Source organism: Bombyx mandarina, chromosome 04, assembly GCF_030267445.1.
Source record: "Bombyx mandarina strain Sakado chromosome 04, ASM3026744v2".
Classification (NCBI taxonomy): domain Eukaryota; kingdom Metazoa; phylum Arthropoda; class Insecta; order Lepidoptera; family Bombycidae; genus Bombyx; species Bombyx mandarina.
In genome coordinates, this window is record NC_143211.1 from 14,959,336 (window position 1) to 14,986,860 (window position 27,525).

Here is a 27,525-nt window from a genome sequence, read left to right on the forward strand (position 1 = left end):
CCATAAATAAAAGAATAAGTTTGTCTGTTCGTCGTCTAAGAAAAAAGATAATCAAATAAACTGGCTCAAAATCTAACAGAAAAACCTCTTCAGCATTTTAGAAACAACAAGAAATATCTCGAAGACCTTGAAACTTCAAAGAGCTTCTGTTTATCATTCAATCTTCGTATTGTTGTAGGATCTAGTTAACCGAAGACGAGATTAAATTCAATGGAGTTAAAGTTTCGACAACTTTACTATTATTTATCTGTTTGGTTTTGCAGCTTGTAGTGAATCGAAATTTTCTGTTGTGCCTTTAATGTTATCGTTTATGAACTAAATACTTTAAAAAGAGGCATTTTGACATAACGTATAGATGTTAGTTAGGTTGTCAATTGTAGGGCCTAATAACAAAATTCAATTCACTAGATCCTTGATATCGAAAATATTTAAAAATGTTTTTTGGCTTGTTAATTCTCGTCAACAATGCCATCTGCGTTAAAAAAAAATCAAAGCTTTTTATTGCTTTTTTAAGCTCACCTGATGTTAAATAGTTACCTTCACTCATTATATTGGCAATATCCGAGACACAATCAAGCTGTGGCCCAAGGCTGAGAAGTCTTTTCACGTCGTAGCGCTCGGGATGGACACAGTGGAATTAATTTTGGGGCCGGATGGTATGTGTCAATTAGATCTCTAGAAACACATTGTAGACTAACGTAGCTATTCCAGATACTATGCATGAACTCTTATCCGGTGACAGGTGAGCCGTTAATAAGTGGAAAATAAATGACATACAAACGTATGACACATAAGGTACCAAATATAGAGAGACCCGAAGTCCTTCCGTAGACCCAAAGGTCCTGAACAAGCCGTGAGAACGAGAATATCGGCAAGAACATCCCTTTTCCGTATGGAGTCAAGTTAAGGAGTGCAAAGTGATAATATTTCGCTATAACTGTCGTACGCAATTTTATTATTACAACTTTATTTGTAGTTTCTCATTTTTTTTTGGTAGGTACCACCGCCCTGCCTATTTCTGCCGTGAAGCAGTAATGCGTTTCGGTTTGAAGGGTGTGGTAGCCGTTGTAACTATACTGAGACCTTAGAACTTATATCTCAAGGTGGGTGGCGCATTTACGTTGTAGATATCTATGGGCTCTAGTAACCACTTAACACCAGCTGGGCTGTGAGCTCGTCCACCCATATAAGCAATAAAAAAAAAGTTTTTTTTTGCTCTTTATCAATTATCCTACCTTCATATTATATAGTCTATAGCGTCGTCACTTTACTATTGATTCAACTGTTTATAATTTTGATAACAGTAATATTGATGTCCATAATTTGCGTCCGCTATTATTGCCCTGGATTTTGTGCTAGTTATAACTATGCAATAGAAGTAAAGTGGGTCATGCAAATACGGTGAAATTTAATACATGGTATACGCCACTGAATTATTGTATATTGTGTGTTGGATAATGACGCTGACGCCAGATTTCCCATGACACTGGTTGACAACGTGATTTGCAGATTTTGTAGTGAAATAGTGAACGCTATACAATTCGCAGTTCGTGTGCTAAGGAAAAGATACAACCAGAAAACTAGGGCAAGGGATCTTTTTACAAAATTACAATAGGCTTTTCTTTTTAAACGCTGCATCGAAATTAATACGAGCCCAGCTAGGATGTGAGAAATCGTAGATGAGGGGAAGAAAAAAACTGCGGAATTAAGAAAACCTTAAATAATATAAAATTTATCTAAAGCCCATAAAGGGTAACAGTGTACACTAGTTAAATTCATACACTATTTAGTCTAAATAATATGGTAGTTGTTACAGAACTGAGCAAGAACACAGCAGTTATTCGGTGTCGGCCTATGCTAACTGCCGAGTTGAATCCATACATCAACCCGCTGAGTTTTTCGTCGGATGTTGTCAGCGGGTTGCGATTCTGATCCATTAGTAGATTCAATCGCGAAGCAACTGCTCTCGAGTTGCTAGGTCTCCTTCGGGGGCACTCGGGCAGCTGTTAGCTAAACCCACCCCTTATGGCTGAGCCTTTGCTCGCCCACCTGTCCTCATAAAACTGAAAAGACCTCCGGGCTACCAGTAACCCTTCAATCATAAAAAAAAGATTTAAATAAATCTCGCATCTACACAATATCCCAATAACAACATTAAGGCCGTCAGGTTACCGAGCGAAAACATTATCCAATATAATTGGATATCCTTTGTATTCGTTTTCTATAGTGCATTCTTCTTTTGAAGTACTTGTACTGTAATTTTTGACAGTTGATTTGTTCTGAGTAAGATTAGCAATTACCCAATAAATAAAGTTCTTGCTGAACAAACATAAAGCACTAACCGAAATTGCTGTTTTAATTCGATTAGTTGAAACTAAAATTTGACGAACAGAGAGTTTTGTTTGTTCATACATTCTTTTTGTTTTGAAGTTTTGGTGTATTTTATTATATTGTGATCATTATTCGATAAAAACTTTAATGGATTTTGAAAGTCCTTAAAATATTCAGCAGCGACAACACTAATTTAAGTTTTTAAATTATTAAAAAAAAATATTGTACATTTATATCTACGTCCTTTTCTAGAAGTGAAGAAATGAATATCTACGAGATAGGACCTCTTGTGCGTCCGCACGGGACCACCACCCTGCTTAATTGCCGTGAAGCAGTAATGCGTTTCGGTTTGAAGGGCGGGGCAGCCGTTGTAACTATACTAGAGACCTTAGAACTTATATCTCAAGGTGGGTGGCGCATTTACGTTGTAGATGTCTATGGGCTCCGGTAAGCACTTAACACCATGTGGACTGTGAGGTCGTCCACCCAACTAAGCAATTATAAAAAATAAAAATAAAAAAACAAGATGGTTATAACAGTACGATAAGTTTGGGGATTTCGTCACCATTATATGTACGTACTTATCACTCTACAAGCTCGAATGTGGTATCTATATTAAATTGTGAAATCCTTTACACACAGAACGTGCTTCGTACGTCGATTGAAAGATCTTTCTATTTTAAAGCATTATCATATTAACAACCAATATTATTACTAAGAATAACAAGCTCGTTGAATTTCTTTTTTAAATATACATATTGAAAATTCACATAAATATTTTGTATTTCTGTATCTATCAGTTAACATCTAATTTTCATTAACATCAAAACTTTTAATTGTCTTAAAATACTTAAAAAATCATAGACTAATAACTCTGCTCTAACATTCTGATTAGGATCAGCAGGCTAAAAAAATATAAATTCTAATACTAGCGCACCCGACAGACATCTTAAATTCGAAAATTTTATTTCACTTGAATAGACACAAAATTCACTTGAATTCACTTGAATAGACACAAAAAAATTCATCCAAATCGATCCAGCAGCTTAGGTGGAGTTCAGTCACATACATAGGCACAGAAGAATTATAAGGATTTAGTTTGTCTTGCTATTTAGGCCTTTTTTTAAATATATATTTACTTATTAATTCACTTGGAGACTGTACCAAACTTGAGGCCATAGCTAATCCAATTAATGTTAAAATTTACTTAAGATCTTCTAGAATTTATTTTTTCATTATCATTGCTGAAACGGTCAGATTATAATAACATAAATAAAGTACATATATTTGTATAATGTATTATAATATAAAGTAAGTATATGTGTGTATGTTATATATATATGTGTGTGTATGTGTGTGTATTTGTATGTATATATATTGTTTTGTATCTTGTAATATGTATATATTACTATATGTAATGTTTACTGTATGCATTAGGTTTGTGTTCCTAATTCTTCTTTCCTTTTGCGGGCCTACTGGAAGAGATTTCAGCATGAAATAAGTAGTGCCCTTGTACTCTGTATCCTTATTGACGTGCCTTTTCTAACAGCTGTGTGTACAAAATATATTAAATAAATAAATAAAATAAAATAAATAACACAAACCACCAATTACTAATACCACGTAAATATAATTTTTAATAGAGTTATCAGACTACAAATATTAATTTGACCATCTTTGGAAATGAAAAAAAGATATTTTTATTATAGAAACTGCTTTGTAAACATAAACGTTATTTATAAATTTTTAGAAGGCTTAATTATATAATATTGTATGGCGTTTTGATTTTTCTCACAAGATGTTACTCCTACAACGTGGCAGCAATTTGTTAAAATGAGCTAAGTACGTATTTTATTAGAAAAAACTATATCTGCCTGTTGGAATTGAACAAATATATCGACGTTGAAAGGCAAACGTGACTAAACGACAATGCGTGAACTTTACAGTAGACTAATTTAAAGTTGAAATACCTGAAAACAAAATTTATTTTTACGAATCTAGCCGTAGTAGAATCTAGCTAGTAGCTGTAGGATTGAAATGATTTTAAAAAACCTAGAAATAAATTTTTTTTGCGCATCGAATATAGTTATTGCCCATCATTTATGTACAAAGCAGTTATTGTCGCTTAGTCACGTTTGCCTTTCAAGCGTCGATATATATAGTTACATCTCTTCGATACGAGTACAATGCGACGCCTTATCTTCAAGGGCCACGACGATTTCAAACATATCTGACAATATTTACATAGATATTTAATAAAGCAAAATGAGAGATCCAAAGAAGCACATTTAGATTCTTTGCATAACGCTTGCCGAAGGACATCCCGATCGCAATATAGAAATTTACGATCACGTTTTATAGCCGAAGAATTAATCAAAACGACGCTGAAATTCGCCTCCATACTAAACTACGTAATGCTCTCTTGAATTTTGTGTACTTTTAAATAAATAAATCAAAGTTTTTATATTGTGTTATTTTGAATATGTGTGTTCATAAAGTGATAGTCAGTTTCAAAGTAAATTGAAAAAAAGAAATATTTCCAAAGAATTTCAATGTTTTTTTATTTTATTTTTGTGTTTTTATTGTCCTTATAGGCAGACGAGCATACGGCCCGCCTGATGGTGAGTGGTTACCGTCAAATTCAAATTCAAAATCATTTATTTCAACTTAGATGTCAGTATGACACACTTGTTGAATGTCAAAATACAAATAACAATGCTAACTCTACCACCGGTTCCAAAAAAAGCCCCAGTCCTGAGAAGAACCGGCGAAACAAACTCAGCGGGCTTTTTTTAATAATAATAATGAAAAATGAAAAGGCCAGGAGCGAGCGCCTCATTCCCACGTAGTGCCATCTAGTAAACAATCCTAAACTTTATAATATGCCTTGTTGCATGTCGCTCATGGACTTCAGCAATGACAAGGACAAAGCCAAGCCCCTGCCTACCATTAAGTTGCTACCGTTGTCAGAATACATAGCTCGAGCTATAAATAAAAATTCTTACACAATGATATCTTCGTCTAACAAACTTAGGCTTCATTCTAAAATAAATCGCAAAATCGCCGACACCATTTTCTTTACCTACCAAGTACAATGTAATACAAAAACTTTAGATACTTCAGTTACATAGATCTATCATTCTATCCGAAGTGGCGACGCGTAACATAGAATTTCTCTTATGTAAATATTTCCAATTTCCTTTCAAATATACTGTTTACTTTAGCATTCAAGTTTGATATTTTTGATTTTTTTACCGACATCAATGTTCGATGGCTTTAAAATAACATTTACATTTCATGGAACCTTTGTTCATTGCCTTTAAAGTGGCGAGTATACAGCCTATCTAAGGATGGCTCGCCACCAGTAATAATGCTATATTAGGACTCTGGCTCGGCGGCAGATAGAAGCATGAGAAGATGGCCTGGAATGATCCGGAATAGACCCTTGTTTCGGAGGAGGTGGTCACGACCCTCAATATTGAGGAAACCGAAGCGAGAAGAAGAAGAAGAAGGACTCTGTATAAAAACTCTTCTGGAGAAAGAAAGCTCACGAAGCCATGTACTTAGTTCTAGAGCCAGGTGGTTCCTATATATTATAAGTAAAACATATACGTGGTCAGTTGCTCCTTCCTATCTGCGCCATTTATCTATCTCTATATATAAAAATGAATTGCTGTTCGTTAGTCTCGCTAAAACTCGAGAACGGTTGGACCGATTTGGCTAATTTTGGTCCTGAATTATTTGTGGAAGGTTTAAAAGGTAGATAAATATGCTCGGTATTAAATAAAAATAACAATTTTATTTTTCCTTTGATGTGTCCCACGTCGGACGGATTCCTTTTGTTTGTTTTAAGTTTATTTTATACAAAAGTTTAGGTCTTTTATTTATCGATTGAGGCACTACGAAGTCTGCCGGGTCAGCTAGTATGAAATAAGATTTCCATTTGAACAGTTTTATCGATAAGTTTACAGCTCATTCGTTTTACGCCATTGAATATGAATAGTGTTTGAGCGAAACGTTTGGTTTTTAACTACATTTAACACTATTGGTGTTACGAAATTTCTTTTAAAGTCTTCGCGGCTACCTTCGTCAGAAACACTGTTAGTTAGTGGGTTCTTGCTACGAATCTCGCCTTTGAAATTAGTAAGAACGTTAAAGAGTACCGGTTATGATTATAGGTTTAGTTATTTTTGTCTTTGATAATCTTAGATGATTTAAACATAATATTTAAACATACATGTTGATCGTTTTTTACTGGTGGTAGGACCTCTTGTGAGTCCGCACGGGTAGGTACCACCGCCTGACCTATTTCTGCCGTGAAGCAGTAATGCGTTTCGGTCTGAAGGGTAGAGCAGCCGTTGTAACTATACTGCGATCTTAGAACTTATATCTCAAGGTGGGTGGCGCATTTACGTTGTAGATGTTCATGGGCTCCAGTAACCACTTAACACTAGGTGGGCTGTGAGCTCGTCCACCCAACTAAGCTATAAAAAAAAAATCTACCTTTAAATTTTTTAGAACTTTTTAAACTATTGTTTTTTTATTTCTCCGTCACTCTGTGGTTCTTAAGTGCTTATTGAAAAGCAAAAAGACCCAATACGAATTTATATGCCTCAAAGTTATGGTACATCATCAAGGTAAATATTCACTTTATGATACTTTCAAGAATCTATACTATTTTAAGATGAGAATTAAAAAAAAAAAAATTACTACCGCGATTTGTAATATTCAAAGGATTCAATACGTCGGCAATAAATATTAAGATTTTTGTATTTCAAATCGAATACTTATCGAAAATTCTCAAAAACGATAGAAAATTGCAATTTTGTTTCATTAAAATAATAATTAGAAATCACATTTGAATAAAAGTCCACTTCAAAACAAATCCAATCCTATATTTTCCTCTTCAGAACGTGCTGAATTAGGGATCCGGAAACATTAACGTTAAATTATGACGTTGACATGATGTCTTGCGTTTGATCTTTGATCTGTCGTGAAGAGCCTTGAAAACGGTACAGAGTGATAAGAGCGTCACTAAAAGACTGGCTGTTTTGGGTCGTGCCAAGTAAATTAACACTGAAGTAGGGCAATGAGCCTCACAGCACAATTTTGAGCTTAATTTACGTAAAGGTAAGATTTAATATTTCTGTAGAACGACATCTCTTTGTCCGATCTAAGACATTTTGTGGTGAGCTCTGAGTGGTTTTTTGGCTTAAATTCACGTTAACCAACATTTGTATTAAGTTTTTGGGCCATCTAATCCACGTATAATATTATTTATATATTCGATAAATAGTTTATCTGTTTTATTAATTTCATTTAAATTATTAACTAAATATTAAACTCGCCAGTCGATAATATTCCGTGGTTGACCTTTAGGTTATCGTTGATTTGCGTCGCTGCCGGTCCCCTGCCTAATCCTGGATTATTGCGGGAAGGCTCAATCTATCCTGTCAACGTTAGTTTGTGACTCAAAACGTTACACGACTTAATATTAACATTGTGGTTTCTAAATTTCGGAACCATTATTGGAAAACGAAATTATCAAATTCCTTTTTGGGTTGTTCAATGATTAACTATTAATCAATTCGACTTTATAAAAACTACTTTTATCGATAATCAGTGGTCCGCCACGAAAATTGCAAGGTATTAGAAAATTGGAAAATATTATAAAATAACTAGCCGTACTCGGCCGCTTCGCTGGGCATTTAAAATTAACATTATTATTTATTGTCATTATTATTAGGCAGTCCAACACTCACATAAGCATTAGCCTATGCATTAAATACATATATTTTCTACATGGATACCAAGTTTCAAGTCAATCGAATGCATGGTTCAGTAGTTATAACGGAACATCCGTAAAAACTACTGTAGATTTATATATTAGTATAGATGACAACAAAAAGCGTAAGATTAAACCGCAGTAGTAGTTTTAATTATGTCAACGAAACCCGATAATGACCGAAGAAAATACTATAATTCAATATTGTTTTATTTTGATACTGGTTGGTATTTTTTTCAGATCTAAAACAAAGGTCATGATCGTTGATCGCACAGGCAGACTGGAGCTCAGCGGTACACTTAATTTAGAAGTAACGGACAACTTTGTTTACCTGGGCTCCAACATCAGCAACAATGGCTCTTGTAAACCGGAAATTCGCAGATGGATTGGGATGGCAAAAGGTGCCATGTCTCAGCTGGACAAAATATGGAAGGACAAAAATATCTCTATGAACACCAAGAGCAACGTAGTCCGCACACTAGTGTTTTTAATATTCATATACGGAGCAGAGACATGGACTATAAAGAAAGCTGACCGCAATCGGATTGATGCCTTCGAAATGTGGTGCTGGAGGAGGATGTTGGGTATTCCCTGGATCGCACGCCGCACCAATGTATCCATCCTAACTCAGCTAAAGATCCGGACTAGACTCCCCACCATTCGCCTGCGAAGGATTCTTAAATACTTTGGCCACATCGCAAGGAAAGACAGTGACAACTTAGAGAAATTGGTGGTCACTGGAAAGGTCGAGGGCAAGCGACCAAGAGGCAGGAACCCAACCCGTTGGACGGACCAGATTCGTGCAGCCCTGGATACCACAGTGCACGATGCTCTGCACTCAGCTGCAGATAGGAACAGATGGCGTTGCATTATAAAAAACAAACTGTTTCAAGGCCATGACTACGACCCTCAGTAATGAGGAAACCGACGCAAGGAGGAGGAGGTATTTTTTTCTAACGAATCATTTTATAAGATCAAAGAGATATCATTTTTTCCATTTAATCGATTTATAATACAAATGTTATCCGCTTATATTTAACAGCGCTTAATTTTCCTACCCTATTATGGATATTCCTTTGAAAGTCTCTCTTAAATACAGTTCATAGGGCACCTAACTATCCATTTTAATTACAATCACCGAAATCCTCACCCGTATCTCAACTATGAGGTTGTGAGTTTTTTCATGATTCGTGAAAAATTGGATCGCCGCTTTTATTGCTCCGGGCGGCGCTGAGATAATTCACCTCGCATCACCGTAACTTTATTTTTTTTTTGTACAGAAGCCACAAGAAACATTTTTTCCTCGTAAACAAGACATTTGATTTCGCGAAAACGTTTCGTGTATATATTGGCTTACCGTAAATCGGCGAGGTGATTGCAAGGAACCATTAATCATTTAGGATATTCGACAGCATGACGTAACGAACGTTGCTTCTGTAAGAACGTAGATGTTACCACGAACGTATTTTCAAAGAAACGTCTTCTAATATATTTATTTACATATTGAGAAGACGTTATTTTTAAGGTTACGGGGAGCGAGGTTGTAGCTCTTTTTTTTATTGCTTAGATGGGTGGACGAGCTCACAGCCTACCTGGTGTTAAGTGGTTACTGGAGCCCATGGATATCTACAACGTAAATGCGCCACCCACCTTTTGAGATATAAGTTCTAAGATATCAGTATAGTTACAACGGCTGCCTTACCCTTCAAACCGAAACGCATTACTACTTCACGGCAGAAATAGGCAGGGCGGTGGTACCTACCCGCGTGAACTCACAAGAGGTCCTACCACCAGTAAAAAGCTCTCGGTAAAAAGTATTTAAATATTATCTTACGGCTACAAAATGCTCTTAAGAGGTCTGAAGTCTGTTTGACTTTTTGTCGCATTGTTCCATCCCGTAAAGCCGAAGTTGGAAAGTGGCCCGATACGTGCAAGTACAGTTTTTTTTTTAAATTAACGCTTCTTGGTCCGACATCCCGCACTGCGCATGTGATCCTGACGTATACAGTCTAAGTCGACGTGAGGTTAGCCAATATCTTAGTGACTCGAATAACTATAATTTTAGTTTCAATCCCAAGTGAATTTTCATATAATTCATATTGAATAGAGCTTTTTGTAACGATTTACACCGATTTCGTTTCCAAATATTTTTTTTTTATATATAGCTTTTATTTTGCTCGATTTGTTTCATTGTTGATTTTTTTAATGGGCTTTACAAGAATATTGTGCCGTTTGAATCATTAAACAATGAATTCACTTGACATTTTTTGCATTATTGAACGAGCTTGCAGCGTGTTTGGTCTTTACTGGTTACCAGGCCTCGTAAACATTACATCCAAATATCGTTTGTATTGTGTCACGTCAAAATATCGATTATATTGTGTAACAATGGCCGTTAAAATGGAACGTATCAATACGAAATAGGCAAGCTAAGTGAGATGAGCCGTGCAAGTGCCACTAGTAAAATTTGTGAGCACGATGATTTAGTGAACGACTAAGAAGATAGTTAATGTAAGTAAAGCAATTGTCGAACACAAGGCGATGCGGTTGTTCCTTACCGAATTGGCTTCAACATAAGTTTGACTATCAGAGCTGCCAATTTAGATGAAATCACTTTAATTTTAAGTGAAGATGAAGGTGATACCACTAGATTCTGCAGCCCAGTCTCAGAGGTAGTTATAGCCCTATTTAAGAGTGAAATCTTGTTTCGAGGTTAATTTTAGTTCTGTTTACTGAAATAGATGAAAGGAAAAATTAAGTAATTGCTGAATAATGGGGTATCTACTAGCTACAAGACCTGAATGACAAATTTTCAATGGAATAACTACCTTATAAAATAGAACGCATAGAAACATTTTATATATTCAAATTGTATATTAATTAGTAATTTTCGAAAAAATCCAGATTGGATAGTAAAAAAAACTTCAAATTAGATGGAGCTATAATCAACATTTTTTCGAAAGTACATAATTACAGCTTAACCTTACAATTTCACTGTCAATGATAAAATGGACAAAGGGAGAAAAAACCATCGAACAAAAAAGTGATTAATTAAAAACCAATTTCGCTCGACAAATGGCCTCTACGCCCTTTGAAACAAATTGAATTTCCGATCATTTAACGCCGATTAGTTGATGTATTTTTAATTATTAGTTAAGAAGATATCAAACCCAACATACCGAGGGTAATGCATTTTTAATGTGGTGTCACGTAATCTTGTAGAGTTCGATAACGTATTCACGTATTGATTTAGATGACGTGAATGATGGCATTTAATGGAAATTATTTAATCTATACTTATATAAATAAAAATGAATGGCTCTTCGTTAGTCTCGCTAAAACTCGAGAACGGCTGGACCGATTTGGCTAATTTTGGTCTTGAATTATTTGTGTGAAGTCCAGAGAAGGTTTAAAACGTAAATAAATATGAAAATGCTCGTAATTAAATAAAAATAACAATTTTGTTTTTCCTTTGATGTGTCCCCCGTCGGACGGATTCCTTTTGTTTGTTTTAAGTTTATTTTATACAAACGCTTAGGTCTTATATTTATCGATTGACGCACTACGAAGTCTGCCGAGTGAACTAGTTACTAATAAATATTCGACTTAAGCGCATAAAGATAAGTACCTAATATACCAACTTTTCTTTTTTCCCCGATGGGTAGACGATGGCCACCTTGGTGTTAAATCGTTACCGGAGTAAATATACGTAATAACGTTTGCTGGTGGTAGGGAAATTTGTGCCCGCCTATTTCCGCCTATTCCTGTCGTGAAGCAGCTGTACGTTTAAGTTTGAGGGATGGGGCAGCCGTTGTATCATTAAAATGAGATTTAGAACTTATGTCTCAAGGTCGATGGTGGCAATTACTTTGTTGATGTTTATATATTCCGGTAACTACTTAGCACCAGGTGGGCTCGTTTATTATATTATATATTAGCTCGTTCATATGAAAGAAAAAAGTAAATAATAATGAGACAGACTGAGGAATGTTGGCATTTGGATGCTTCAATGAACTTTTTATAAATATAAGTAAAATAAATAAAATAAATATAAGCAAAATTATTATTATATTACATTGTGTATTTGTATGTATATTTATAAATATATATATACCATACATAATATATATAACTAGTCAGGTCATAAGTATTGTCACACAGTAAAAACTTTTCTTTTAGAATGCTGGCCACAAATTTTTTTATTGAATTCGAATTTCGAATTGTTCATGAAAATAAAAATGTATACTTTTAGAATTTTACTCATTTTTAAATATGGAGTGGACGCTTAAAGAAGACCGTGTTGCAGTTATTGCGTTGCATCGTTGCGGTTACGCGCCAATTCAAATTTTTAATATACTGAAAAATTTTTAATATACTGAAAAATTTGAATATAACCAAAAGATTCGTTTATCGTACCATCAAACGATACAATGAAGACTCTAGTGTAGATGACAGGTCAAGAAGTGGTCGCCCTCGGTCTGTTAGGACTCCAGCAGTGATAAAAGCTGTGAAGGCGCGAATTCAAAGAAATCCCAAACGTAAGCAGAAACTGTTGGCCCTTCAGATGGGGTTAAGCAGAACCACGGTGAAAAGGGTGTTAAATGAAGACTTAGGGCTTCGGGCATATCGAAGAAAAACAGAACATCGTTTGAATGTTCGTCTAATGGACCTGAGACTGAAGAGATGCCGCGCTTTGTTGAAGCGGTACGCGGGAAAAAAAAATCGGGATATTCTTTTTTCGGATGAAAAAATTTTTACCGTAGAAGAGAGCTACAACAAACAAAATGATAAGGTGTACGCACACAGTAGTGAAGAAGCGAGAATCCGTATTCCGCATGTCCAACGAGGTCATTTTCCATCCTCGCTCATGGTATGGTTGGGAGTTTCTTATTGGGGCTTAACAGAGGTACATTTTTGTGAGAAAGGTGTAAAAACGAATGCAGTTGTGTATCAAAATACAGTCCTGACGAACCTTGTGGAACCTGTTTCTCATACCATGTTCAATAACAGGCACTGGGTATTCCAACAAGATTCGGCGCCAGCTCATAGAGCGAAGAGCACACAAGACTGGCTGGCGGCGCGTGAAATCGACTTCATCCGGCACGAAGACTGGCCCTCCTCCAGTCCAGATTTGAATCCGTTAGATTACAAGATATGGCAACACTTGGAGGAAAAGGCGTGCTCAAAGCCTCATCCCAATTTGGAGTCACTCAAGACATCCTTGATTAAGGCAGCCGCCGATATTGACATGGACCTCGTTCGTGCTGCGATAGACGACTGGCCGCGCAGATTGAAGGCCTGTATTCAAAATCACGGAGGTCATTTTGAATAAACTTTAGTGTCATAAGAATCTATGTTTTGTTAAGTTCATTTTGGTATATGAATGGTTACATAATGAATAAACTTGTTTCAATTATTTTACATTAAACATGTGAGAATTTATGACCTGACTAGGTATATGTGGATAGTATTTGTGTATGTAGAAGTGTGTGCATATATATGTATATCTGTATGTGCGTTTGTGTATAAATATATTTCAATTGATTGGTACACCGCGTGTAATTCGGTTTCAAATGATTCTTGTCCACCTGATGGTTGTCTGTAAGAGATTGCCCTTAGTGATAAGACAGCCAATTGTACTTTATTTATTTATTTAATGTTTCGCATTGCTTATTTTTTGGGTGTACAATAAAGAATACTCTCTCTCTCAATCTTTTCTTTGTTCGTACGAAGTAATTTACTTTTGTTAGTTCGCATCACGCGTGTCTCATCTCTATATAAATCGAAAACCTTCGTTTTTCCTGTTGTTGCCACGAATTCGTTGTATGTTGTCACTTTAGTAAAGCAAAGATTTCTTTCTTTCTTCGAGTAGTTTTTTAATTATTGATTTCTCAATCATCAAATAACGATTATATCCGTCAAGCAAATTATAAATTGATGTGATATAATTGATGAGTGTGATATAATTTTCATTATTTTACTGCGGTATTTTTAATGTAAGTTGCCTTTTTTTTTACTCGATTACTAATAATAGTTTTTTCGCGATTTATCTACGTATGTTTCTAAGCTTGAACTCTAAAGACAAAATGATTCAAAGATTTCAATGTCGTCTACAATTTTACACAAGCACAAGGGTGGGGCAGCCGTTGTACTGAACTGAGACCTTTGAACTCATGTCTCAAGGTTTAAGGCATTTACGTTGGAGATGTCTATGGGTTCTGGTAACCACTTAACACCAGGTGGACCGTGAACTGGTCTACCCATCTAAGCAACAAAAAAATGCACCACTGTGTATGTATCTTCGCCTGAGAAATAATGCCCATAGAATTGAGTACACCTATACAGATTTTGTTATGTGCATAAAGTATGACATAAGTATTCATAAGATTATAATAGCTGGAGCTCGTAAAATGTGTGCTAGCTTTGGGCTCGGAAGTAAGCCGTGCCAATTTTTTTAAATGACTGTGCCATTCCGTCATGACAGTGACGTCGTCTATTTGTAATTACGTTCGCTCCATTACAATGAGGCAGTGTCATGCGATGATGTGTTAAAACGGATAGTTTATTTCTTGTTAAACATGGAATGAACCAATAAGCTTTAACGCTTTTAACCAGGCTAGTTCTTGTACGTATAGTTATCCATTAGTAAATATTTATGGCCTCGGGAAAATTACATTTTTATTTATTTACTAGCTGACCCGGCAGACTTCGTAGTGTCTCAATCGATAAATAAAATACCTAAACTTTTGTATATTATAAACTTAAAAAAAAAACAAAAGGAATCCGTCCGACGGGGGACACATCAAAGGAAAAACAAAATTGTTTGTTTTTATATAATTCCGAGCATTTTTATATTGATCTACCCTTTAAACCTTCTATGGACTTCTACAAATAATTCAAGACCAAAATTAGCCAAATCGGTTGAGCTGTTCTCGAGTTTTAGCGAGACTAACGAACAGCAATTCATTTTTATATATATAAGATAGATTTGATACAATACGATACACTTTATTGCGCTTAAGTATACTATAATATTGACAATATATGTAGAAAGTTAATGAGGAAAAATTATGCCTGCTAAATATAATACAATAAGCAGACTGGTCCCTGAAAGCGCTTTCTTCTATTACACCGTTGCACACCTTGTTTCAATAATTACGAACTTAACATGGCGCCTCCGAAGCTGGCCCTAATAGAATTAAGAGGCAAGCACCTAAAATGTGTAAAGCTTAAAGGTTATATATGTTTTATTCTGATGTTAGCATATCAAGCTAGTTTGAGCAGCTAGCTTAAGCTTAAAGAATACCGGGTGAATCATTGATGTCTAACAAATACATTGGTATTGATCATTTTTGCCTGAGGTCTAAAGTTTATGTGTCTTCAATGATGATACAATATTTTTCAGTCTATTACGTATGCTTATATAGGATGAGAATGAATGGAATGTATAAAAGAGTGTGGAACGGAGCGTTAAGGTGTGGGTGAGAGAAAACGATAAGAAAGGGAGGAAAAACAAAAAATACACCGAGAAAAGCAAGATGGCGAGGACGATAAAGGGAGCGATGTGTGAAAAAGGTGTCAATAATGTTTTTTTGTTATTATAATAGGGAAGATTTATGATGATAACAATAAATCTAAAATAGCGAATCAGTTTTACTTAATGCGCTACGATCCAAATTTTACATATATGTATTTATGACTACAATCCTAATTTGTAGTAATTGGAGTGCTCAGATGGGCGAATTGCTTGATTTCTTTTTGGGTACCATGCATTATATACGTCAAAGGTCATCTATCATCCGTCAATAGCATCAGCCGTGATGCCAGGGAAGACGTCATCAAAACTTCTACTTATATTCTTTGTATCGAAGTCCTCAAATACCGCGGCATACCTAGTTCAGTCGCCTTATTAATAACTTGAAATTTCAGAACTTTTAGTTTGTTACAAGGAGTTTTCAAACATGTTAATAAATTTATTTAAATGGGTTTATCATTATTTTTAAGAAAAAGTTGTGGCGTAAGGGCTTGGAAATCACGAGAACCACAAATATGTGTAATTAAGTTTATATGGTGAAAAACACATGAGGCGTTAAAATAAATAAATAGAACAAAACATACGACAGTCTCATGTACTTCACAGATTAATTTACCAAACCTCCATTTGCGGACTTGACTTGGTGGTAGGACCTCTTGTGAGTCCGCACGGGTAGGTACCACCGCCCCACCTATTTCTGCCGTGAAACAGTAATGCGTTTAGGTTTGAAGGGTGGGGCAGCCGTTGTAACTATACTGAGATCTTAGAACTAATATCTCAAGGTGGGTGGCGCGTTTACGTTGTAGATGTCTATGGGCTCCAGTAACCAATTAACACCAGGTGGGCTGTGAGATCGTCCACCCATCTAAACAATAAAAAAAAAAGGTTATACGGAGAAATCATTCACAAGAAAGCGTTCTATTCAATCCCGATTACGATTCACGTAATTATTTATGCAACGTGTGTATACGTCGAACGAAAAAATAAGAATTCTATTTTTATGTTTAAATTAGTATAGATTATAGCATCGCCTTGTTGATGGAAAGCTGGCTGATTGATATTAAACATACCCGCTGACGGCCGAAAGACTCGGAATCCGTTTCCACGCTGTGTGGTTTGTGAATCGTTTGGTTTATATTTGGATTTTTGTTTATGAAAAATTAGGTTCATCCTTCGTGATTATATATAATCGTTATTTAAGAAGGGTATATTTCTGGTGGCAGGGCGTCTTATGAGTTAGCACGGGAAGGTACCACCGCCCTGCCTATTTCTGCCGTGAAGCCGTTATACTGTAATTTATTTTTGCTTAGATGTGTGGACGAGCTCACATCCCACCTGGTGTTAAGTGGTTACTGGAGCCCATAGACATCTACGACATGAATGCGCCACCCACCTTGAGATATAAGTTCTAAGGTCTCAGTATAGTTACAACGGCTACCCCACCCTTCGAACCGAAACGCATTACTGCTTCACGGCAGAAATAGGCAGGGCAGTGGTACCTACCCGCGCGGACTCACAAGAGGTCCTACCACCAGTAATTACGCAAATTATAATTTTGCGGGTTTCATTTTTATTACACGATGTTATTCCTTCACCGTGGAAGTCAATCGTGAACATTTGTTGAGTACGTATTTCATTAGAAAAATTGGTACTCGCCTGAGATTCGAACACCCGTGCATCGCTTAACACGAATGCAGAAGACGTCCGGCGTCTTATCCTTTAGGCCACGACGACTTCAAATTGAAATTGAGACTTAGAACTCGTGTCCCAAGGTGGGTAGTGGCATTTATGTTGTTGAGGTCTATAGGCTTCGGTGACTTGGTGAGTCGTGAGCTCATCGATTGCAATCGCCTAATTTCATGCTACTCTTGTAATTAACGTAGAAAGATTGCGATAAGTTCCCGCATACTTAAGAATATAATTATGAACTTTCTTTTTATGTTTGAGAGATTACTGGTGGCCCGGATGCCTTTCCAGTTTTACCAGGGCAGGTGGGCGAGCAAGAGCTTAGCCAGGAGGGGTGGAATTTACTAACAGCTACCCGAGCGCCTCCAAAGGAGACCTAACCACTCAAGAGTAACTGCTTCGAGAATGAATCTACTACCGGGTCGGAATTGCGACCCGCTGAGAAGATTCGGCGAGAAACTTAGCGGGCTGATGCTTAGGTTAGGTTGCATATCGAACTCTTTGCCGAGTTCAACGAGTACGGTTACTGGGGTCCCTACTCCTAGTGTTAGAGCTATAGGTGTCTAATGCAATGTATGATGCAATCGTAAGGACGTGCAGATACGTTGCGCAGATATTAGGTTGATCTCTCTGTTCCATTGGAATAAAAACCGTTCCAACCTGAAGACCGGAACGGTATTTTTTAGTGGCACAAATACTTACAATAAGGCCCTAAGTACAATGATTATACTGAAAACAACTTTTTATTGGTGGTAGGACCTCTTGTGAGTCCGCGCGAGTAGGTACCACCAACCCGCCCGTTTCTGAAGTGAAGCAGTAATGCGTTTCGGTCTGAAGGGTGGGGCAGCCGTTGTAACTATACTTGAGACCTTAGAACTTATATCTCAAGGTGGGTGGCGCATATACGTCGTAGAAGTCTATGGGCTCCAGTAACCACTTAACACCAGGTGGGCTGTGAGCTCGACCACCCATCTAAGCAATTAAAAATAAAAATAAAAACTTTATATCATTGGTTAGTATCGGTAATTGGTATCGGTATTTGTAAGGGACCTGTGTTTGATCTACTTCTGAACCTTTATTAAAATTGAAACCTGTGTTTTGTTTCTGTCTCTTTTGTATGTATACTGAATACAGGCGGAAATCGAAGCTTGTCTCCGTTGAATGTCTAAAGCTTAGATAAGAGTATGCCTTTTGTAGTACAAGAGCTCTATCAACCGATGGTATCGCATTGTGTGTTACTAAATTATAAGTATACAAAAACACATCGTAATTGCAAAATGATCTGTCTCCCAAGCTATTAGATTAGATTTGTAAATTGATGTAACTGCAAAATGATCTGTCTCCCAAGCTATTAGATTTGTAAATTGATGTAACTGCAAAATGTTCTGTCTCCCAAGCTATTAGATTTGTAAATTGATATCACGCGAGATGAAGTAAGATGGACATATTATGTACCTAACCTTCTTCAAACGAGGCTTGTGGAGAGTACTTAACGGTAGGCAGCGACTTGGCTCTGCCCCTGGCGTTACTGAAGTCAATGGGTGACGGTAACCACTCACCATCAGGTGGGCCGTATGTTCGTGTGTCTACAAGGACAATAAAAAGAAAAGTAGAACAATATCAAGTCGTTGAAAGATCAATGGTGTTAACGTCTATGAAATTCCGTGCGAAAATTAAGGTTTTCTTTTATGTTGACCCTTTGATGTCTGATGATCTTGATTTTTTGATGGTCTTCTGATACTTTGATACATTGTAAAGAAATCTATTATGCCTATCAAAGGTCTCATTGATTCGCTGGAGAATGTCACTGCCAGTTGGTCTGGTCTGAAAAAACAAGTTAATAGATTGATAAAAAAAATACATCACCTTTTCAATTGGTAGTAAAAGTATAATAACGTCCTTTTTTTCTTCGCATTTCCGCGCTACGGTGTTCGCTTTTCAGCTATAGCCAAATTCTAAGGGTCATCACGAAATTATTTTGAATTTAGCTATGAGCAGTACAATTGTGTATATAAACACATGTCCACATTTTCGGTCAAAATACATGTCATACTTATTACTACGATCATAATCTACTTGATCACAATCGAAGTTTTAAGTCTCAGTGTAAGAGTGCCGAAGAAATCAGTCTAAGCCTATTTTTTGGTAAAGCTACGTAACCAAGAAAAACAGTTCTTCAAGTAATTCACTGTCGCAAATCCTTGAGAACGAATGAAGTTTATGGTGATTTAAGCCGGCAAATGAACTCTAAGAGCGACCTGCGCTAAGTGAAGTAAAGTGGAAAAGACGTGGAATTGAGACAGTAATTTATCCTTAACAAAATAGATCGGGCGTTTTCTTTCTGCGGTAAAACCATTGAAATCAATTTCTGTTCTAAACCATTGTTTACGGCTTGATCTATCGATTATCGAATTATTGAAGAACGACATAAAAATAATAAACGCGATGTAGAATCGTAAAAACCGTTTTAATTATAGATTGCCTCGCGAAATATGACGATAATACAGAAATAAATTAATAGGTTTTTAAGCTATTGCATAGCTTTTATCGCGGGCTTTGATCGCGGCGACCGAATCAAGAAATTTCGTAACGAAAATAAAACCTAACACCCCCATCCGCCTACCATGTAGCTCGCGCTCAACACATTCACACGTTGCGCTTGTGTAGTGTTTGTGAATAAGCGCGCGGCGTGACGTCGCACTGCATGCGCATAATGAAAAGTCTGCCCATTTCTCTCTCGCGCGGTCTAGCTTATGAGTGTGAAGGGGACAGTTAATGTTTTGCTTTTGTTAATGTTTATAAATATAGCGTGGTCTTATTTATTATTGTTTTAATATAAAACTATTATTGTTTAATTATAATTGCATAAGTTGATAAAAAATATTCCGCAATAGCTTTACCGCGGCAGTCCCCAAGTGCTACAAGACTTTTTTTTCTACTGCACTCAATGTGCAATGGAATGGCACATTATTGTTGACTCGTATAAGGAATCTGTAACAAGCTAGGTATATTATGGCAAGTCATCAACTAAATATCATTTCGTTTTCCGTCTATACGTTTGAAGAGTTTCCACGACTATGTATGACATAAAAATATGGTACAGCAGTAATATACGAGACTTGTGTCTCGATGTAGTTACAGCGATCTCGTTATATTTGCATTGGACTTTTTAGAAAATGAAGAATACATTCTTAAATCGTATTTTTATTTCGATTATAATAAAACAAATTCAAGTCCCGATTTAACGTGGTTCGTTCCCTAAATACTGACAGCATATCTATCTATTAGTAGATGTTGAGATGCTGTAAATGCCGGTGGGCGGTGATTGAACATTTCAACGTCCATACTCGATACCACGGACAGACCGAAAATCGTTTGCTAAAGCCAATATCTACATGACGTAAAACTCATATTTTTGTGTAACTCTGTCATAATCAGATTAAAATCAGAGCTACCATGCATTTGAGGTATGGTTGTAAGAACAATGCAGCTTAAAAACTTACATTTTGTTTATTTTGCCTGATGTCCGTCTGAGTTTTTAGACATAGCGATTTTACTAGAAACTCCTTTAAGTATTGGGAATTGAGGCGTGTCAGGAAATATCATTGACATTTTGAATAAAACGGTAAATTAATAGAATAGTTTTCTTTAGGAAACTTCGCGTAGCGCCAGTTCTATACCGGAAACGATTTTGAGCCAAATTTTGGAAGAGCTAACCATAGATAATAATGATTAGCCATATATTTTTACATCAAACGCTGCGATTAGTATCAGGGTAGATGTGAAGAAAATGTTAAATTTTTTTATTATTTAGAGATTTAAAGTAAAAATATTTTAATTAAAATAAAACTGTTATTAAATTAACGTCTCAGTTTAACTATAGTTAATTACGCTTTTCAGGTGAGATGTTTTGTAAGCCTCAAAGCTCTGTCTCTTTTTGCAATTCGAAATAAAAATAATGTGAAAATCGAACCAACAAAAAAAAAAGAAAAATTGCGTAATTACCGGTTGTATGCTGTATTATAAGCGCACACGGCTACGTACCGTCTCCCTGCATATTTCTGCTACAAAGCGGTATTCGATTTCAGCTTCAAGGGTTGGGACTGCCCTGGACAACCTCAACTATATTATTGAGAGGCTCGCGTTTCAGGCTAGGTCTATTGAACTCATGACGAACCGTGACTTATTGACCCGTTTATTCAATAAATTAATAAAAAAGTCTTTCTTGGCATCCATATACAGGATGAATATTTGTTCTTATATGTATTCATTAGTATAATGAAGTATTATAATTATTATATGATTATTATAATTATGGTCGCGCGTAAATTATTGGCATATTTCAAAGTATCATCAACATTTTTATAATATAATCCTTTACTTCACCTCCTCGCAATACATAAGAATCTATTTACCAAACTTAACTTTGGCTTTATTAGAAAAGTTTAGTAATACTTTGAAAAAGTTTCGGCTTTTTATCCTTCCGAAATTTGGGAATTTCAAAGCGAGCGCTTGTTTCAAACTAAACTCCATTACAATTTTAATTTTGTTTCATCATAATTGAATTTTTAAAACGGTTGTGCTTTAATAAATTTTCATCTTATTAATGCAATTTATACTTGATGGTATATGCGATTATGAATATACATAATAATTTTGCATACAAAAGCCGCGTATAAACTGAATCATTATCATAATTTATTCCTTTACGGCTTCGATGCCGGACATTCATAGCGTGCTCGTAATCCAATCATAAATTGCGTAACGTTGCAACGTATACAAAAAGTATTTTAATAATAAACACAAAACAAGTTTATAGATCGAACCTCCACATGTTTCTTCTAAAACAAAATCACTTTGTTCTTCGTTTGAAATTCACTGTCAGTACGCGAGAAGTCGCACCCAAAACCGCGCGAACTTAGGAAAATACGGACTGGTCACGTAACACGGGAAGCCGTGCTTTCCCTGAAACGTTATCGGCGCGTCTGACGGCTTCTGCTGCGAATAGGCTCCGAAACGACTGCTAACGTAGCTGCATTGCGCTCCAACAGTGCTATATTACAATTATTTTTTATTACCTTTGCATTATAGGTAGACAACCATACCTGATATCACTTTAAAAACGTTATTCTTGAGGTAGGACTTTTTTTTATTGTTTAGATGGGTTGCTGGTTTTAAGTGGTTACTGGAGCCCATTTTTTTTAATATTTTAAGATTCTCTCAACTTTCTTTCTCAGATGCTTTTAACATTTTACTTAATATGGAATTTCTTTGTAGGCCTTTCGAGTTTTATTTCAAATGAATATTTTTTGGACATTCAAATAGACTTTAAATAAATAAATAATGAGCTTTAAGCTTTATCTGCTTTTCAGTTTATGCTTTTATTTTCCTAGTTTTTTTTATATACATATGTATTGTTATTTAATTATTTAATAAAAATTAGTCAGCCTCTGACGACTTTTAACACAACCTACCTTGTCCTAAAAGCAAGTTGTGTTTACGCCCAATCATCATTCTCTTGCCCTTCTCCCAGTCAACTGGGGTCGGCGCAACTTATTTTCTCCTTCCACACTCCTCTATCATATACTATATCTTCGCTCACTCCGCTCTTACAAATATCGTCTTTCACGCAATCCATCCATTTCTTGTTAGGTCTACCTCTTCCTCTATATCCTTCCACATTCATAGTTAACACTCCGTTACCTTCACGTCCTTACGGATTGACCAGATCCAATAACTGTTGCATTAGATACCTTCAGTTCTAACACTAGGAGCAGGCTGAGGAACCCCGGTAACCGTCGAACTTGACAAAGAGGTCAACGTGCAACCCGAACCCATGCATCAGACTGCTGAGTTTCTCGTCGGATCTTCTTAGTGGGTCGCGGTTCCGATCCGGTAGTAGATTCATTCGAGAAGCAATTGCTCTTGAGTTGTTAGGTCTCCTTCGGAGGCACTCGGGCAGTTGTTAGCAAATCCCACTCCTCCTAGCTGAGCTTTTGCTCACCCACCTGTCCTGGTGAAACTGGAAAGGCCTCCGGGCCACCAGTAACCTTTCAATCATAAAAAAAATGTCTTATCAACTTAATTTTCGCCCACTTCTCAGCTTCTCTGTCACAGGTATCACTTCATCAGACTTCCAGTTCCAGTTTCAGACTTCCTCTAACATATTCATTCCGTATTCTATCCATTTTCGTTACTCCACACATCCATAGCAACATTCACATCTCTGCTCCATGCAATCGCCTTTCATCCACCATTTTAGTTTAGGTACACCCAAAATAATAGTGTATTAATTTTTCTATTTAAGCTTCATGATAATGTGTGTAGGTTTTATCCAGTTGTGTGTCCCTAGCAAATAAATAATGATAATTTTAATTTTACTCACAAAGAAAAAAGTTTAAATGCCTGAAAAGTGACAGGAAGATTTAACAAGGAAGTCTCTATTTACCGTTACACGGAAGTTTGAGCGTAATATCAACAAAAACACGGTTAATAGAGTCGTTCCGAGTAATGACTGCGATTTGAGTGTACGCCCTAACGTCATAACGCTTTATTGCGATCATTCGTCGCTCCGCGCTTTTTGTGGTAATTTAATCATTTCCCGAATACTTTGCACGATTACAGACAAGCGTTTGGTTATGTTAACCCATATCATAGTACTAAAATAAAACCTTTTATTAATTTGGTATGTTTAAATGGTCGTACAGTAGCAGATCCGCGTGTGATCTGTTAAGCGAATGCGCTTGCTTGCTATTCTTCTTCGTCGCTTTCTTCATTGCTGAAGGTCGTGTCCCTGAAACTTGACCGTTGCCTGTCTCGTGAGCTGTTTCCATCTCGTCCGGTCCTCAGCTGCTCGAATGGCGGTTGCGACTGGCAACCCAGTTAGAGCGGTTACTTGATCACACCAACGACTAGGTAATCGGCCGCGGGTTCTCTTTCCTTCTACTTTGCCCGTCAAAATCAGTTTGTCGAAGTTATCTGACTGTCGGCGGGCAATATGACCGAAGTAGCTGAGGATCCTCTGGTAACAGATTGTTGAGAGCCTGACTCGGATGCGAAGCTGATCCAGGATAGATTTGTTTGTCCTCTTGGCCGTCCACGGAATTCTGAGCATTCGTCTCCAGCACCACATTTCAAATGCGTTTATTTTCTTGCGCTCGGATGCCTTAATTGTCCAGGACTTTGCCCCGTATAGTATATATATATATCGCTATAAGCGATGGAAAATCTTTGTTAGTTACCATTGCAGGATAGTTGTCAAAGCACCATGGTTCCTAAGAAATCTCCATGATGACCTTTTTTTTTTTTTTTTTTTTTTTTTTTTTTTTTTTTTTTTTTTTTTTTTTTTAACGCTGGGGAATCCATTTACGGATTCCCGGTCGAGGGGGGTAACGGACCGGGTTATGTCGGACTCCGGGGCGCCTCCTGAGAGGAAGAAGGGGAGAAGAGAAGAACCGAGGTCCTTCACCTCCCCCAATTTCTCACAGGAGACTACGCCTTGAAAAAGGCGCGCGCGAAGCACTTGCCCCGCAGAACGACTACCGACTAAACCCCATCGAGCTCCACCACACCGACTACACGAAAGTAACGGTACCGCGATGCGCGCCGAAAGTCTCGCCTTAGGCGGTACCCGTACTGGTGTTAAGACGGGATTTCATCCCCGGGAAAACCCCGTAGAACCTCGTCTCGGGAGACACACCGTGAGCGGCGCACAGGAGCCACCTTGCACCGCTTCACCACCGGACCAACAGTCCGGTGCGGGGGCGCCCGGCACTCGATAGTCCCTACGAGGGCTGAGCGGCGGCCTCTCGCACGCGCCGTCCACCCCGCCTTCTGCGCTGAGGAGCCGAAGAGGGATCCCATTCCCTTTCGCGCTCCTCAGCCTCACGAAGCGCCATGACCAAGTCACAGAACCCAGCCATGGCCTCCCACGAACTCCGGTCCTCTACCATACGGGCGACGATAGCCCTCAAAGAGAGGTCCTGCCCCAACACCGCGACGAGGTTTCGCCGCGGGTGCTCCCACCGTGGGCACGCTTCTAGCGCGTGCTGGGCGTCATCGTTCGGGTGCCCGCACTGGTGGCAGCCCGGATGTGGCTCCCTTCCGCAGACTCTCCACAGATACCTCCCGAAGCATCCATGCCCCGAAAGGACCTGGGTGAGGCGAAAGGAGAGCTCACCGTGTCGCCGGTCCGACCATGCCTCCAGCACATGCACCAGTGCCTCGAGCGTGCGCTGACGAGTGGCCGAAGTTCGGCCGAGCTCCTCCAGCAAGCGCTCTCTCCATTTGGCATACGCCAGACCACGCGCAGCACGCCTCCATCGATCGACAACCGACGGGCCGGGTGTCCGTTCCCGAGTCGAGGACTGTGTTCTCCGTCGGTATGTCGCGGCCAAGATTTCGGCCTCGAGGTCCCACGGTAAGGATCCGGCGAGGGCACAGGCCACATCCTGAGAGATGGTATGGTACCCCCTGATGACCCTCACCGCGAGCGCCCGCTGAGCTCTGAGCAGCAGAGCCGCGTTTCGCGCGGTAAGTGCGGGCGACCACACGGGAGCACCGTACAGGGCCATACTGCGCACCACCCCCAGGTACAGTCGCCGGATACCGGCGCTGCATCCACCGGTGTTGGGAAGAAGACGGGTCAGCGCACCCGCCGTCCCCATCAGCCTTGGAACCAGCATTTTGAAATGGTGGTCGAATCTCCATTTGCTGTCCAACACAAGGCCCAAATACTTGAGCTTCGGCTGGACAGCAATGGTGACACCCCCGACTACGAGATTCGCGCCTTGAGGCGGCCCCTCCCGAGCCGAGTGGAAGCACACTGCTTCGGATTTATGAAGGGCCACCTCGAGGCCGAGTCTCTTTATTCGACTCACCACAGTCGCTACACCTGCTACAGCCAGGATGGCTGCTGACCGGTAGTCGTCATCGCGGGCCGTCACCAGCGTGTCGTCAGCGTAGCAAACCACTTCGACGCCACGCAGGTTAGCCCCACGGAGGACCCAGTCAAAGCCTATATCCCACAGGAGCGGACCCAGTACCGACCCCTGTGGAACTCCCCGCGACACTGTTTTCCGTCCCCACCCACTCCGCTCGGGGAAGATTACAGCCCGCCCTGAGAGATAATCTTCGATCAGATTGCGGAGACCGGTGGGCACGCGGTGAAATCGTAATGACTCCATGATCGTACTCCAGGGGATCGTGTTGAAGGCGTTGGCTATATCGATTGACACAGCCAATAGCACGCCCCCCCCAGAGCACGCCTGGTCGGTAAGGTCACGGACGCGCAAGACCGCGTCCACGGTCGACCGACCTCTCCGGAAGCCAAATTGGTTGGACGCTAGATTCGGCCCAATATTCTCCAGGTGCTGAACAAGACGCTCGGCAACGATACGCTCAAGGAGCTTACCGGCCTCGTCCAACACGACTATCGGGCGATACCCGGAGGGCTCATCTCTAGGGCGACCGTCCTTCGAGATGAGCACCAGCCGGCCCGTACGCCACGGCTCCGGGAACCTGCCCTCTCGGAGGCATTTGCTAAAAAGCCTTCGAAGTGCAGGTCCCAAACCATCTTCAGTTAGGGCCAGAGCCCATGCCCTGCTCGACAGACCGTGATGATGATGACCTAGAGCTTGACTCAATCAGTAAGTATCTACAATCTACACTTTGAGAAGGCGGCACGACATGAAAACCCTCTTGTTGTGGTCGCCAGAAATTACATACCCGATCCTGTGGACCGAATGGTAAGCAGTCGACGTCACCCTAAACACGTCATTACGGATCCTCCTGATCCATTAACGGTGCTTTTAGGTACCTCAAGCACCGGTCAACGTCCTCGCCGAACCAGTCGCTTGTGACGAAGGACTCGACGAGTAAATGAACCCATAGACACAGCCCACTGAGTTTCTCGCCGGATCTTCTCGGTGGGTCGCGTTTCCGATCCGGTGGTAGATTCCGCGAAGCACTGCTATTGCTAGGACCAGTGTTAGCAACACCTCCGGTTTGAGCCCCGTGAGCTCACCTAATATCTCGGTGAATCTAGAAAAACCCCTCGAGGTTACTACAATAGGGAGGAAAAAAAATTGTTACTAAAAAGCGTTTGAATTTAAATTATTTTCGTATTTTCGTATTCGCTGCCGTGGCCGGCAGGAGATGAATGAGAAGAGCCGAAGAACGGGCTCAGTGT

At 38.8% G+C, this 27,525-nt stretch overlaps 1 protein-coding gene across 6 annotated transcripts in view; it reads right to left on the reverse strand.

Moving 5' to 3' along the window:
* Positions 1-27,525, reverse strand: part of Pde1c (Phosphodiesterase 1c) — a 474,080-nt gene that overhangs the window by 250,339 nt on the left and 196,216 nt on the right. The window contains exon 1 of one of the 6 annotated variants that reach the window (XM_089727129.1): positions 22,163-22,415. The exons of 2 other annotated variants lie outside the window; for them this stretch is intronic. The gene's annotated coding sequence lies outside the window, so the exon portion shown is untranslated. Of the gene's footprint in view, positions 1-22,162; positions 22,416-27,525 lie in introns of those variants that run through there. 3 more of the 6 variants (XM_089727132.1, XM_089727133.1, XM_089727135.1) reach the window with 3 other exon arrangements.